The 14,137-nt window shown below is 34.5% G+C and overlaps 1 long non-coding RNA gene and 1 pseudogene across 2 annotated transcripts; one reads left to right on the top strand and one right to left on the bottom strand.

The window, feature by feature from the left end:
• Positions 1 to 3,152: 3,152 nt before the first annotated feature.
• LOC120193845 lies at positions 3,153 to 11,473 on the top strand (annotated as a pseudogene).
• On the bottom strand, positions 8,772 to 14,081 carry LOC120193846. Of its 2 annotated transcripts, XR_005522913.1 has the most exons (6): positions 13,738 to 14,081; positions 13,441 to 13,611; positions 13,256 to 13,364; positions 13,106 to 13,163; positions 12,895 to 13,001; positions 8,772 to 8,782 (listed from the first exon to the last, which is right to left on the bottom strand). It is a non-coding gene; the product is annotated as an uncharacterized LOC120193846 (long non-coding RNA). The 2 variants fall into 2 exon arrangements; XR_005522912.1 differs by lacking the exon at positions 8,772 to 8,782 and having other exon boundaries at positions 12,742 to 13,001.
• Positions 14,082 to 14,137: the final 56 nt, after the last annotated feature.

Below are 14,137 nucleotides of genomic sequence, written 5' to 3' on the forward strand. Positions count from 1 at the left end.
ATTTAAATATCGATTTATCTCTATCAAATTTTATATTTAAGTTTAGATTATGTTAGTTCGATACTAAAATATAGTTTAAATATTTATTTATTATATAACGTCGTCAGCCCACGATAATCTAGTGATCCAATAACTCAAAAGAGAAGGAAAATATGTGGGATTGAGATATATCATGGATGTTCGATAATGAGACAAATGTGAGTGCATTTAATTTGTATTATGTCATCGAACAAACATTGGCTTGAGATGAGCTAATGTTGGAGTTACCTACATTAAGAGTGACTCTTAATGCTATGTGAATTGTGATTCAAGCCTATATGTTAATTCAGTAAGTAATAGAAGTATGGAATGAGTTAAGGAAGCTAATTAAGGAAAGTGCCTAGAATTCAAGATTTGAACAGTAAGTTTAGAAAATCACTATAAATTATGAAGAAATAATTATAAGATCATCTTTATACCGTTTGAATTTGTATATCAGTGTAGTTTTGTTTAAAACAAACGGTTATGATTTCAAGTAGTGTAAAAAGATATATGAATTTTTAATCGAGGATAGATCAGAAAACAGAGCAGCAAAATCTGTTTAAAACATCTTTTGTAAGTAAAAAATTTACTATAAATTGTAAAAGTGAAACTAGATAGAGTGCCTTATATGTTAGATCTGTATTCGAGTCTAGTTTTCGGTGGTATGAGCGGAATAATTTTTAAGTATGTAGATTAATACATAATAATTTTCTTTGAAGGTGGAGCAACTGTCAGAATAGGAAATTTGATAAATTGTGTAGTTTAAGCATTTGAAAACAAAGATTAATTTTAAAGCTTAGTGAGACTTATATTTGATTTATAATAAAGTGTGAAAGTGATTGCAATTTATTTATTATTTAGCTATTTGATTGAGGACGACTTGTGCTAAGTCTACCTCGTATTCTTTAAGTATATTTTCTATTTAAATGCGGATTATTTTCATAATGTTTATATAAAGTCTTATGAATGTTTAGGTATGAACTGCCCAAATTATGATTTTTATGAGAATGGTCGAAAATGATTCTGAGTTGAAATATTGATTATGAACGAATAAGATATAATTTGAAAGCTCATTGTATGTTGCATTGAGAGTCGTAGGTATAATTGGTATACCATAAGGTAGAGTGATGATTATGATTATGATTATGATATGATATGATCTGGTACATTTGTGTACATTATGTGTAGCACCGTTGGTGCAAGTGATATGATGCACTTAGAGTGCATATTCTGATTATGGTAGCACTGAAGTGCTTATTGTGTACACTCGTCTGACTCACGTACCTTGCATTCTCTTACATATACATGGGTTATAAAAGTAAATGTGAAAGTTATGACAAGAATATGAAAGAAAGGAATATGGAATATGGAATATGGAATTGAAAGTTCATAAATATGTTCGAATGAAAAGAACATGAGTTGTTTATGACATTTGATGTTGATTTACATGATTTTTGATAAAATTATGAGATGATGATTTTCAGGTTTCAAGAGGAAAACGACTTGACTAACTCGCCCCACAGAATCAGACATCCTATCTTTGACTTATTAGTGATATGTACATTACACCTGGTGGTATATTTTATTGAATTTATTTTAAAAGGGTTTAATAGTAAACTAGAATTATTTTTAGTTTTGCTAATTTTAGTTATAATCGTATTATGAATGAATAGTATAAATGTTATGTTCTAAATGGTTTAAATTAAGTAGTATTTAGGCAGCTTTATATAGTTATGAAACATCACTAGACTGCCTAATTATTGCTTGAAATCTATTTTGTTTTCAATAATCAAATATTATTTTATGATTTTATAGAAATTTTTTAAGTTGAAATAGAAAATGTTTAAAAAAGAACAAAAAAATTAAGCATTTATAATCAAAGAATGTCTGAAAGGTTAATAAATATAACTCGTACTTCGAGATATACAAGTTATGAGTCTTGTAGATTTTATATTCCCTAATAGTACTAAGGTTGGGTCTTTTTATTTTTTTTTGTAATTACTTAATATATAAACTAAATATTATACGTTGTAAAACCATAGCAAAATACAGGTTTTGGTGCAGTGGTAAAAGTGTGTTCCTCTTGTTGGATATCTGTGTTTGAAACTTTCTATCAGTTTTCTTTCTTTCCAATTTTTTCCTTTAATCCGATGATGACATGTGTCACCATCTAATTGGACAAAAATTTAATTCAATTAAATATAAATTAGATTAAAAAAGTCATCCAATAATATTGTGACATGTGTCATCATATGATTGGAAGATTAATATATTGAATGAATGTAAATATTTGACCAAATTGATGAAATGTGTAAATAATGAGGAATAATGTGTAATTATACAAAATTACTAACTGCCGCATCAACGTTTCGGTTAATAGTAACAGAAAGTAGTTTGATTGAATGCATTTAAATAGTCAGATGACCTGATTGATAAAATTTCTTAAAGGGAATAAGATAAATTATATTTAAATTAGTTTAAATTGATATGTGATTATATTTAAAATTTAAATTTATGATATATGATTATATTTAAAATTTTAATTTTTCATACAAAGGGAATAAGATAAATTATTTAAATTGAACTCAAGATTAAAGCTAAACAAATTTAAATTATAGCTTTTAATTATTAAAATATTATAATTAAATAAATTAAACTTTGTGATATCATTCCAAACTTACCATTATTTATTTAAGTATATATATAATTTAAATGGTGAAAATTCTCGTAGAGTTGTACTGTCTAAAAATACTTAAGTTGAATTTGAGTAGTTATAATTATAGAAAATGCTATAAACGTTTAATAATTTTTTTTATTAATAAGCTTATTACAAGTGATAATATATGTTTTAAAGAATTTCAACCATTAGATAATGAACGCTTAAATATGGTGCAGTCGTTGTACTCGAACTTACATCTCTAGGGATAAACTTTTCAAATAAGTATCAACTTATAATCACTTCATAATATTTATTTTTTATCTGAATAAAATCAAATGGTTCAATCATGAGATTAATTAAACCAACAACCAAAAACTAGAGTTCTATGATGTTGGATCCGTTTTTTACATATCCCTCATCTTTCGTCACTGTTGCTCATTTTCTTTGCCTCCCCCCTCAGAGGAAGAGAAGAATGGCGGCTTTCACTACGCTCACGCCATGCCAAGCCACCACCTTGCATTTCTAATACTCAAATTTCCCGTTCTCATAAGCCAACTCAAAAGGCTTATTGTCATAATAAGTATACCAAAAAATTCATACAATTATGTCCTCTCTGCTTAACCATCATTCCCCTGCTTTCTCTTCTCTCTTTTCACAAACTAAATAAACTACGCCGCCAACCCATTTCTCTACTTCAGGTGTTACTATCTCTTTCTATTTTTATTTCGATTTATTATTGCTTATATTTGCTTTTATCACAGTGATCTTTTTTAAATGGTTTACACTATTTTATCCACTTGTATCGCTCTCTGTATGGCAACCATTGTAAAAGTTTTGGATAAGATTAAAATTCAGTTTTAAGTTCGTTTTTGTTATCAGTTATAATGGGAATTTGAAAAAAGGTATGTTTTTCTTCTACAATCTCTCTCTATCCACTTAAGAGCTTATGTTCTCTTCTTGGATGCGCAATCACACCAATTTGATTTTCAGGAATTCTTGATTGCTTGTTTGATTTCCCCCTTCAGTGATATTCCAATCTTTGAGCTTAAACTAGAAAATTTCAGCATGGAAGAGTCAAGAAAGGATTGTTCTTTCCTTAAGAAACTCAAAGTGGAGAAAATCTTATATAAAAACAAAGATCAATCAAATTAGATCTATATGGTTCCTATTTGTTTAGAGTTGTTTTAGATTTAACATTTTTAATAGATTTTAATATGAAACAAGGCTGTTGAATTTGGTTTCTTTCTAAAGCTACTTATTGCTTTAATCGTTGAAAACATCTTAGTTTAGCTGATAATCCATCTCCATTTCTCTATGAATTCTTTGCAGGTAGTGGTAGCTCATGGTTGCAAGATAATTCCCTGCATCATGATGTAAACAGTGGTAGTGCATTGAGGCCAGGTCACACATATTCAGTTTTCCCCTCGAAACCTGCAGAGGTTGTTGAAAAGTCAGCAATATAGGCACCGAAAGTGCCTATAATTAATGCACCGAAATTTTAGTTGAATTTTGGAAATGGTACAATCTCATATTTAGTCATTGTACTTTAGGGTATTTTCAAGATTAGTCCTTAAGCTTCAACTATAAATACCCTAACCCATTTAGCTTCAAAACCATCCTAAATCATTCTAGCTTTTTCCCAATACTAGAGAATTTAGAGAGTTTCTTGAGAGTTGTTTTCTCTTTTTTATCAAGAGAGAATTATCATTGTTTTCTCCTTGGTAGAAGTTGTAATTCCTATTTTCTCATAGTGAAATTCTTCTACCGTTGCCCGTGGTTTTTACCCTTTTATTTAGGGGGTTTTCACGTAAAATTTGTGTCTTCTTTATCTTCATTTTTATTTTCTCAAATATCAGTTGTGATTTTGCTCTATCCGATAGCCATCTTCCGCAACAAATGACATCAGAGCCAGATTAGAGTGTGTAATATACTTATTGTCTTTGTGGTTGCCAACAAAAGGTGGATCCTCCAACATAAGAAAATAAGAAGGTATTACCTATTCTTTGAAGGTTCCAGAGAACTATTCACGATAGTGAAATAGTGGGAGCTATCCGTAATAGAAGCTATGACAACGAAATTTGATATTGAAAAGTTCAATGGAAGAAATTTCTCATTGTGGAAATTGAAGATGAAGGTCATCCTGAGAAAAGACGGTTGTCTAGCAGCTATCAATGAAAGGCCTGTAGATTTCACAGATGACAACAAATGGATCGAAATGGACGAGAATGCTATGGCAAACTTTCATCTAGCATTAGCAGATGAAGTATTGTCAAGCATCGAGGAGGAGAAGACAGCTAAGGAGATATGCGATCATCTCACCAAATTGTACAAGGCCACATCGTTGCACAATAAAATTTTCCTTAAGAGGAAATTGTACACTCTTCGGATGCCAGAATCTACTTCAGTGACGGAGAAGTTAAACACGCTGAACACTTTATTTTTCAACTTACATCCTTAAGATATACAATAGGAGAACAAGAACATGTTGAACTTCTACTTAAAGTCTACATAATTCGTATGATCAACTCATCATCAACTTGACAAACAATAATGTCACCAGTCTAGTCTTCAATGATGTTACAACTGCTGTTCTACAAGAAGAAAATCGGCGCAAGAACAAGGAAGACAAACAAGTAAATCTGCGACAAGAAGAAGCGTTGACAACGATGAGAGGAAGATCAACAGAACGTGGCCAAATCAGCAGTCACAAACATGGTAGATCAAAGTCAAGAAGCAAAAAGAATTTAAATTGCTACAACTGTGGAAAGAATGGTCACTTGAAGAAGGATTGTTGGAGTCTAAATAAAACTCCAATCCACAAGGCAATACCGCAAACACTTCAGATGATGGAGATGCTCTATGTTGTGAAGCATCAACCACCGTGGAAGGTAGAAAGAGATTTGCATATATATGACTCATTGATTCAGGAGAAACATATCACATGACCTCAAGAAGAGAATTGTTCCATCATTATGAACATGTCTCAAGATGATATGTGTATAGTTGCAATGATCATGCCTTAGAGATCGTTAGTGTTGGAACCATCAAATTGAAGATGTATGATGGAACAATTAAAGTTGTTCGAGATGTGCGGCATGTGAAAGACCTGAAGAAAAATTTATTATCCTACAGATTGTTGGATAATAATGCAAGCAAGATTGAAACACAGAAAGGAATAATGAAGGTGTTTCGTGGAGCGCTTGTGGTGATGAAAGGCGAAAAGATAGCAGTAAACTTGTACATGCGGAAGGGAGAGACTTTGATAGAAGCAGAAGCCTCTGTTGCCTCATGTAGTTCAGATTCTGCAATGCTATGGCATCAGAAACTTGGACATATGTCAGAACAAGGAATGAAAGTTCTTGTGGAGCAAAAGCTACTTCCAGGCTTAACAAAGGTATCACTTACTTTGTGTCAGCATTGCATAACAAGTAAGCAACACCGGTTGAAATTCAAACACGTCAAATTTTAGTGGTAAAAGTGTTCTAGAATTGGTTCATTTGACCTTTGGCAAACACCAGTTACATCCCTAGGCGGAGCAAAGTACTTTGTCTCATTTATTGATGACTACTCCAAGAGATGTTGGGTGTACCTATTAAGAAGAAGTCAGATGTTTTCCACTTTCAAAAACTTCAAAGCGCAGGTGAAACTTGATTCTGGAAATAAGATCAAGTGTTTCAGAACAGATAATGGAGGAGAATACACAAGCGAAGAATTTGATGACTTTTACAGGAAAGAAGGCATCAAAAGACAGTTCATAGTGGCAAACACTCCTCAACAAAATAGAGTGGCAGAGCGGATGAACATAACCTTGTTAGAAAGAACAAGAGCAATGTTGAGGGATGCATGCCTAGAAAATCATTTTTGTACAGAAGCAGTCAATACCGCATATATTTGGTGAATCGAGCTCCATCAACTGTTATAGAGCTGAAGACACCAATGGAGATCTGGACTGGTAAACCATCTGATTATTCAAACCTCCATGTATTTGAAAGTATTGTACTTGATGTACAACTCTCAAGAAATTTCAAAACTGGATCCAAAATCCAGGAAATGCAAATTCTTGGGGTATGCTGCTGGTGTAAAGGGGTATCTCTTGTAGGATCTCACTGCTCGCAAAGTGATCATCAGAAGAGATGTTATCTTTGTAGAAGATAAACTACAAAGAAAAGAAGACGATGATAGCGCTGAAAAGTCTGAGACTACATAGATACATATAGAAAATGAGGTTAAACAAGGAGATTCTTCTGAAGCAGAACCATCACATGATGAACAAGAACCAGAGAGTTCTAAAGCTCCAACAACTCGTCAATCAGATTGTGTGAGAAGACGTCCCAATTAACACTCAGATTATGTTATAGAAGGAAATATTGCATACTGCCTTTTAACAGAGGACAGTGACCCATCAACATACCAGGAGGCAATAAACAGCTCAGATGTTTCACTGTGGATGATGGCGATGCAAGAAAAAATTGAAGCCTTTCATAAAAATAATACATGAGACATTGTGTCACTACCATAAGGAAGGAAGCCAATTGGTAACAAATGGGTCTTCAAAATCAAGCGAAATGGTGACGACCAAGTTGAGAGGTATCGTGCAAGACTGCTGATCAAAGGATATACTCAAAGAATGTATTGATTTCAATGAATATTTTCTCATGTGGTTCGACAACAAGTTCGAGTAGTCTTGGCAATATGTGCTCATTGAACTTACATCTAGAGCAGCTAGATGTTAAAACAACTTTTCTTCATGGAAATCTTGAAGAAGAGATTTACATGTTCAAGCCTGAAGGTTTTGAAGAAGAAGAAAAGAAGAACTTGGTTTGCTGGTTGAACAAATCTCTGTACGGTATAAAGCAAGTGTCGAGGTGTTGGTATAAGAGATTTGATTCCTTCATTATGTGTCTTAGATACAACAGATTTAACGTAGACCCTTGTGCTTATTTCAAGAGCTTTGGTGATAACGATTTTGTTATATTGCTGTTGTATGTGGATGACATGTTGGTTGCAGGACCTAACAAAGATCATATTAAAGAATTAAAGGCACAACTGGCTAGGGAATTTGAAATGAAGGAGTTGGGATCAACAAACAAGATTCTAGGGATGCAAATTCACCGAGACAGAAGTAATAGGAAGATTTGGCTTTCACAAAAGAATTACTTGAAGAAGATTTTGTCACGATTCAGCATGCAAGATTGTAAGCCAATTTCTACCCCTCTTCCTATTAACTTCAAATTATCCTCCAGTATGAGTCCTAGCAGTGAAAATGAGAGGATGGAAATGTCTCGAGTACCGTATGCATCGGCAGTGGGGTTTAATGTTCACTATGATATGCACAAACCAGACATTGCACAAGCAGTGAGAGTGATTAGTCGGTACATGGCGAATCCATACAAAGAGCATTAGAATATAGTAAAGAGGATCCTGAGATACATCAAAGGGACCTTAAATGTTGCATTATATTACAGAAGATCAAATTTACTTATCAGTGGGTATGTTGATTCTGACTATGCAAGGGATTTGGATAAAAACAAATCTACTACAGGATATGTGTTCAAAGTTGCTGGTGGAGCTGTAAGTTGGGTTTTAAAATTGCAGTCAGTTGTGGCTACGTCAACAACAGAAACAGAATATGTAGCAGCTACACAAGCCAGTAAAGAAGTAATTTGGTTGAAGATGCTATTGAAGGAGCTTGGGCACAATCAAAAGTATGTCTCTCTGTTTTGTGGCAGTCAAAATGCCTTGCATCTAGCAAGGAATCCAACATTTCATTCAAGGACAAAGCACATACGAGTTCAATACCATTTCATTCGTGAAAATGTGGAAGAAGGGACAGTAGATATGCAGAAAGTCCATACCAAAGACAAACATAGCAGATTTCATGAAAGGTAGTAATGATGATACATTTTCTCGGTGTCGATCCTCTTGTGGCCTGTCAGAGACGTAAGCAACATGATGGTACAAGGTAGAAAGAATGGTGTGAAGATATGGTTGTTCCAATCAAATCTTCAAGTGGGAGATTGTTGAAAAGTTAGCAATATAGGCACCGAAAGTGCCTATAATTAATGCACCGAAATTTTAGTTGAATTTTGGAAATGGTACAATCTCACATTTAGTCGTTGTACTTTAGGATATTTTCAAGATTAGTCCTTAAGCTTCAACTATAAATACCCTAACCTGTTTAGTTTCAAAACCATCCCAAATCATTCTAACTTTCTCCCAATATTAGACAATTTAGAGAGTTTCTTTAGAGTTGTTTTCTCCTTTTTATCAAGGGAGAATTATCATTGTTTTCTCCTTGGTAGAAGTTGTAATTCCTATTTTCTCATAGTGAAATTCTTTTACCGTTGCCCGTGGTTTTTACCCTATATTATTTAGGGATTTTCCACGTAAAATTTGTGTCTTCTTTATCTTCATTTTTATTTTATCAAATTATCAGTTGCGATTTTTCTCTATCCGATAGTCGTCTTCCGCAATAGAAGTTGCCTCTATGGAGGACCTCTTTGAATTCATATGCGCCGGTCCACTTGTGTACAAAGTTGAACTAACCCAAGAAAAGGTGGCAGAGTCCATTGACAAGTGGTGGTTTTATGGCTCGAAGCTTTGTCGATTGTTTCAGGTCAATGAACTTAACCTTACTACTCCTCAAAAAGCAAGGTTTTATCACTACTACATACCAGTCTTTATATGGTGCGAAGACCAGATATCACAGCACGCGTCCAAGTTTAAAGACGGAGAAGAGATACCTCCATTAATGGTATGGATAAAGGCTCCCAAATGATTGTCGTATGCTTTTGCTTTCTTTGTTTGTGCACATTTCATTAGTTTTTCACGTTGGATTTTGCTAACAAATCCCCTAAGAGCACTCTTTAATGTTATTATATGGTAATATTTTCACCCATTGCATTGAACTTTATGGACAAGGTTGTCAATTACCGCATGAAGACAATTTTATCACTATAAATCGTAAATTAAGGAACTTTTTAAACAGTTGGAGAGCACTGTTAGTAGATACTTTTACATTTCGTTTCATTTGGATAATCAGAGGGCTACGCAGCTGGCTTATTTGGCCTATTCTTTTAATCCTGTGGCAATGTCATTTTTCTTGTGATGCAGATTGGTTTCAGTGCACCACAGGGTTGTGGGAAGACCACACTTGTATTTGCTCTTGATTATATTTTCAGGATCACTGGCAGGTAGCTTGATGAGCAATGGAATTTAAATTCGTATTCCCTTTGACTCTCGGTAATAAAATCGAGAAAGTGGAAACAATTGAAATTACTAAACCACCATAATATCTCAGGAAGTCTGCAACATTATCCATTGATGATTTCTATTTGACAGCAGAAGGTCAGGTAACAAAATTAATTTTCTTGTAACATTTTTTCTTTCATTTTTCTTTTCACTTTCTTACGCAATGTACATTGATAATAGGCTAAATTGAGGGAAGAGAATCCAAGAAATGCTCTTTTAGAGGTGACCATTGCTTTTCCTTTCCGGACTTTAACCGGGGAACAAACTTTATGCTACTCACAGAAGAATGAATCGTTTTCTTTCTTTCCTTTTCTTTGTATATGGTGTTGTTTCAGTTGAGAGGAAATGCTGGGAGCCATGATCTTCCATTCTCTGTTGAAACACTGAAAGCTGTGACCAAGTTGACTAAAGAAGGTGTTATTTTTTTTTCTATCAACACTCAAATATTTTGATGCTATGATTCAGAGTTTGTTCATCTCCTTACGGTTTACTTTGTTTGAGCTATACAGGTATGAGGATGAAGCTTCCTCGATACGACAAAGTAAGAACAATATTACCGGTTTTACTTGTTACACAATACCTTTTTCGTTCCAGCTTGTTTCTGAATAAAATTGTTCGTTACAGTCGGCATATAGTGGGAGGGGTGACAGAGCTGATTCTTCGATATGGCCAGAAGTTGAAGGACCGTTAACGGTAAGAAAATATTCAGCTAGAGCTAGGGAATGGTGGGTACAGTTACTTGAAAGGGTAACACGATCAAGTCAATGTACCAAAATTGTTTTCAATGACTAACATGATTATGTTAGTATCTTCTAGATAAGATATTCATTTCACTGGCCTCCTACGCTAACGTGAGAAATTAAAATTTAATCAGGTGGTTCTATATGAAGGCTGGATGCTTGGCTTCAAACCCCTTCCGACTGAAGTTGTTAAAGCTGTTGATCCACAGGTTATCTCCAAGCTCCAAAGTCTTGAAGAACGTTTCCGATGTTGCCTCTATGAACATACTAGTTATTTATGATGTTCCAACACGGAATGATTAATTTTACAGCTGGAGCTGGTAAACAAAAATCTTGAAGCATATTATGATGCATGGGGCAAGTTCATTCAGGCATGGATCGTAATCAAAATTCAGGACCCAAGTTGTGTCTACCAGTGGCGTCTTCAGGTTGGTTCTTATTTTCAAGTAGTCGCATCTCATCAATCAATAACGTTTCTTATCCATGCATGAAATACTTAAAGAAAAAATAATGCCATGGAATCATTGATTTTGGTTGTGAATGGATGTGGGCAGGCTGAGATTGCCATGACGCAGGCAGGAAAACCTGGAATGACAGATGAGGAGGTGGGTTCTACAACGATTTAGCAAAGCCCTTACTCTTATTTTTCATGGTTTGTAAGTCAATGTGTTGGCACTGTGCACAGGTGGAAGATTTTGTTTCACGTTACCTGCCGACACTGTATTCTGAAGGACCCAATGGATCGGATCCGAACCATCTGCTAGTGATTAAAGTCGATGAAGGCAGAAATCCCATCTTATGATTTTACGCTGTAAAAATATGTGCATGATCTGAGGTGTAATTACTTGTATGATCTCATGATTCATCCATATTATGTTTCCAGTAATGTAACTAAAGAACACCGACTTGTCAATAATGTAACATTTTGGCAGAAATTAGCCAGCAGTCCCATGCTTCTCAAAATCAAATAAGGGATCACATCACAAGGTCCTTGCTTGAACATTAACCTCTATTCTATCTTCAATGGCCCACTGCTTCAAAATCAAACTGTCAATGATGGGTGGATAAAAACAACGCCTCGCACTCTATCACTTGAATCTGAGCTCATAACGAATAGAAAGCAACCAAATTCAGATATTCTTGGAATTTATAACCTCATCTAATTCTACTGGGCTTGACTATCCCAATGGGGTCATAACCCAACTCAGGAAAAAATATAAATAAATTAGTTGATCCTTTTTTTTCTATATGTAATAGATAAGGGGGAGGTATGATAGTAGGCTGCCTCTAAAACCAAGTTAAGAGCAGCTTCCGTAGAGACCTCCGAAATATAAAATGCCTTCCGTGGGACTCGATCCCACGACCACAAGGTTAAGAGCCTTATACTCTACCAACTGAGCTGGACGGACATTTCCTAGAAAAAAATATCCATATTTAAATAAATTAATTTAAAAAAACAAATCTTAATACTCGCCTATCCCTCCTAACACATTACAAGGAACTTTCCCTTCCACACTCGCCGTCAGCCCTTCACCAGATGGTTCTATTGTGTCTGTTGCACCGTTTGTTTTAACAGTTACTTGACATTTTTGTACGCATAAGCGTGTGTTGGGTTATTATTATTAGTTATACACCTAGTTTCCTCGGTACATAATCATTAGGGGGAAAAAAGGAAACAATCAGTTAATCTAGTGGGAATAGACACTATGTCCTTTAAATAAGATCAAATGTTCAAATCCTAACATTTTGCGAATGAAGGAAACTGGGTTGGAATGATTGCCCTCGCCTCTATAGTACTTGATCTGGATTAGTCGGTCAATAGATCGGATATCAATGATTAATTAAAAAAACAAAAGAAATGATAAACATTTTAATTATATCTAATAAACCATTAGTTTTTAATTTCCTTCTTCCAATTTCAAGTATATAGGAATTAGTTACTTGAGAATGGAAAGATTTTTATAATATCTTAATCTATAAATTTTTGGCATACACAACCCATGGCAATAGTTGAATTTGGTTGGAAACATCTTCATGATCGAAAACCATCAATTTCCAAAGTTTTGTTGATTAAGTCTGAATTATCACCCACTCGTTAAAATGATGAATACAGAGAGAGAAAAAAAAGGAGAAAAAAATAAAAATTAAATTATCTTATTTCATTTATTTATTCTTTCAACTCGACCGTCTAAAACTAGTCATCGCCCACCATCATCAAGGTACACAAGTTAGAAACAAAAACAAAAGGCCTCTCTGCACAGAAATTTGTAGTTCCGTTCTTGGATACTTCATTTAAAAGGCTTATTTTATTCAGCTTTGGCTTTTTGGAGCTGCATATCAATAATAAATTATAATTAGTTACCACCAAATTAATCATATTTTAATACCATGATAATAATAAAATTAAAATGATAATTATAGAATTTAATTTTACCTAATCCAATTGCTTCCGAGCTTTCATTAACCTCAAACGTTACAGATTCAACAACATTCTGTTATTATAGAAGTCAGTATTAATTCCAAAAGAAGCCTTGGTAATTAGCAAGAGCAAATCAACTAGTTACGGACAATTTCGGGAACTTACTGCCATGGTACATCTCCGACCAGCATCCAGTCCCCATCCTTATCCTCATATGTAGGCACATACTCAATTCCATTCACTTGGTCCAGTTTCTTATCATTCAAACAATTCCCTGTGAAATTTAAAAAGAAAATTTTAATGACTAAATTACCCTTATGTACTTTTTACCATAATAATGAAAAACTTACTTATGAAACACGAGAACATGTCTTCAAGGGAAGTCAATGCCGTAACTATCGTACATCTCGATATCAACTTTCCTTAAATATGGAGCTCCGTCCACCGCCACTTTATATATTTGCAACTCTTCTTCCCTCTCCTTGCATACCCTCACCGGCGGCCAACCCACCACTTGCGCCCTACAACATATTCATATTAATATATTCATCAAAACTGCTACCACCCATTGAGATTCGGCTCTTTTGTTCTTTAGTAAAACAAAACTGAAATTTTAAAAAATATATATGATGAGTTTCATGACATACTTTGACACAGGAGATTTATTGGCTTCTCGGACATCAATCTGGGACTGTTCCAACTTATTGGTGTCTTTGTTGTCACCTAGGCTAAGATCAACGGAAAACCCACGTTTACTGCCCACCTTAGCTCCACCGTCCGACGTTACTCTAGACTCCCCGGGCAACCTAAAGTCAACTCGGTAGCCTCGAAGTTCAAACCGCCACCATCAGTTTCCGGCAAGCGTTTCCCCTTATCCGATGACATTTTCTTAAAGTTTGTTCTCCCCAAAACAGGCAGTTACTGGCTAGACCAGAAACCAGAAAAGAGGAAGCTTTTTGAGCAACACGTTTGGTTTAGTGTGGCCGTTTGGGGTCTATATAAACAATAATGAATACGTAAAAGGAGGCGAATAATCTGACAGGTCGT

This window comes from Hibiscus syriacus, unplaced genomic scaffold, assembly GCF_006381635.1.
Source record: "Hibiscus syriacus cultivar Baekdansim isolate YM2019G1 unplaced genomic scaffold, ASM638163v2 tig00116997_pilon, whole genome shotgun sequence".
Classification (NCBI taxonomy): Eukaryota; Viridiplantae; Streptophyta; class Magnoliopsida; order Malvales; family Malvaceae; genus Hibiscus; species Hibiscus syriacus.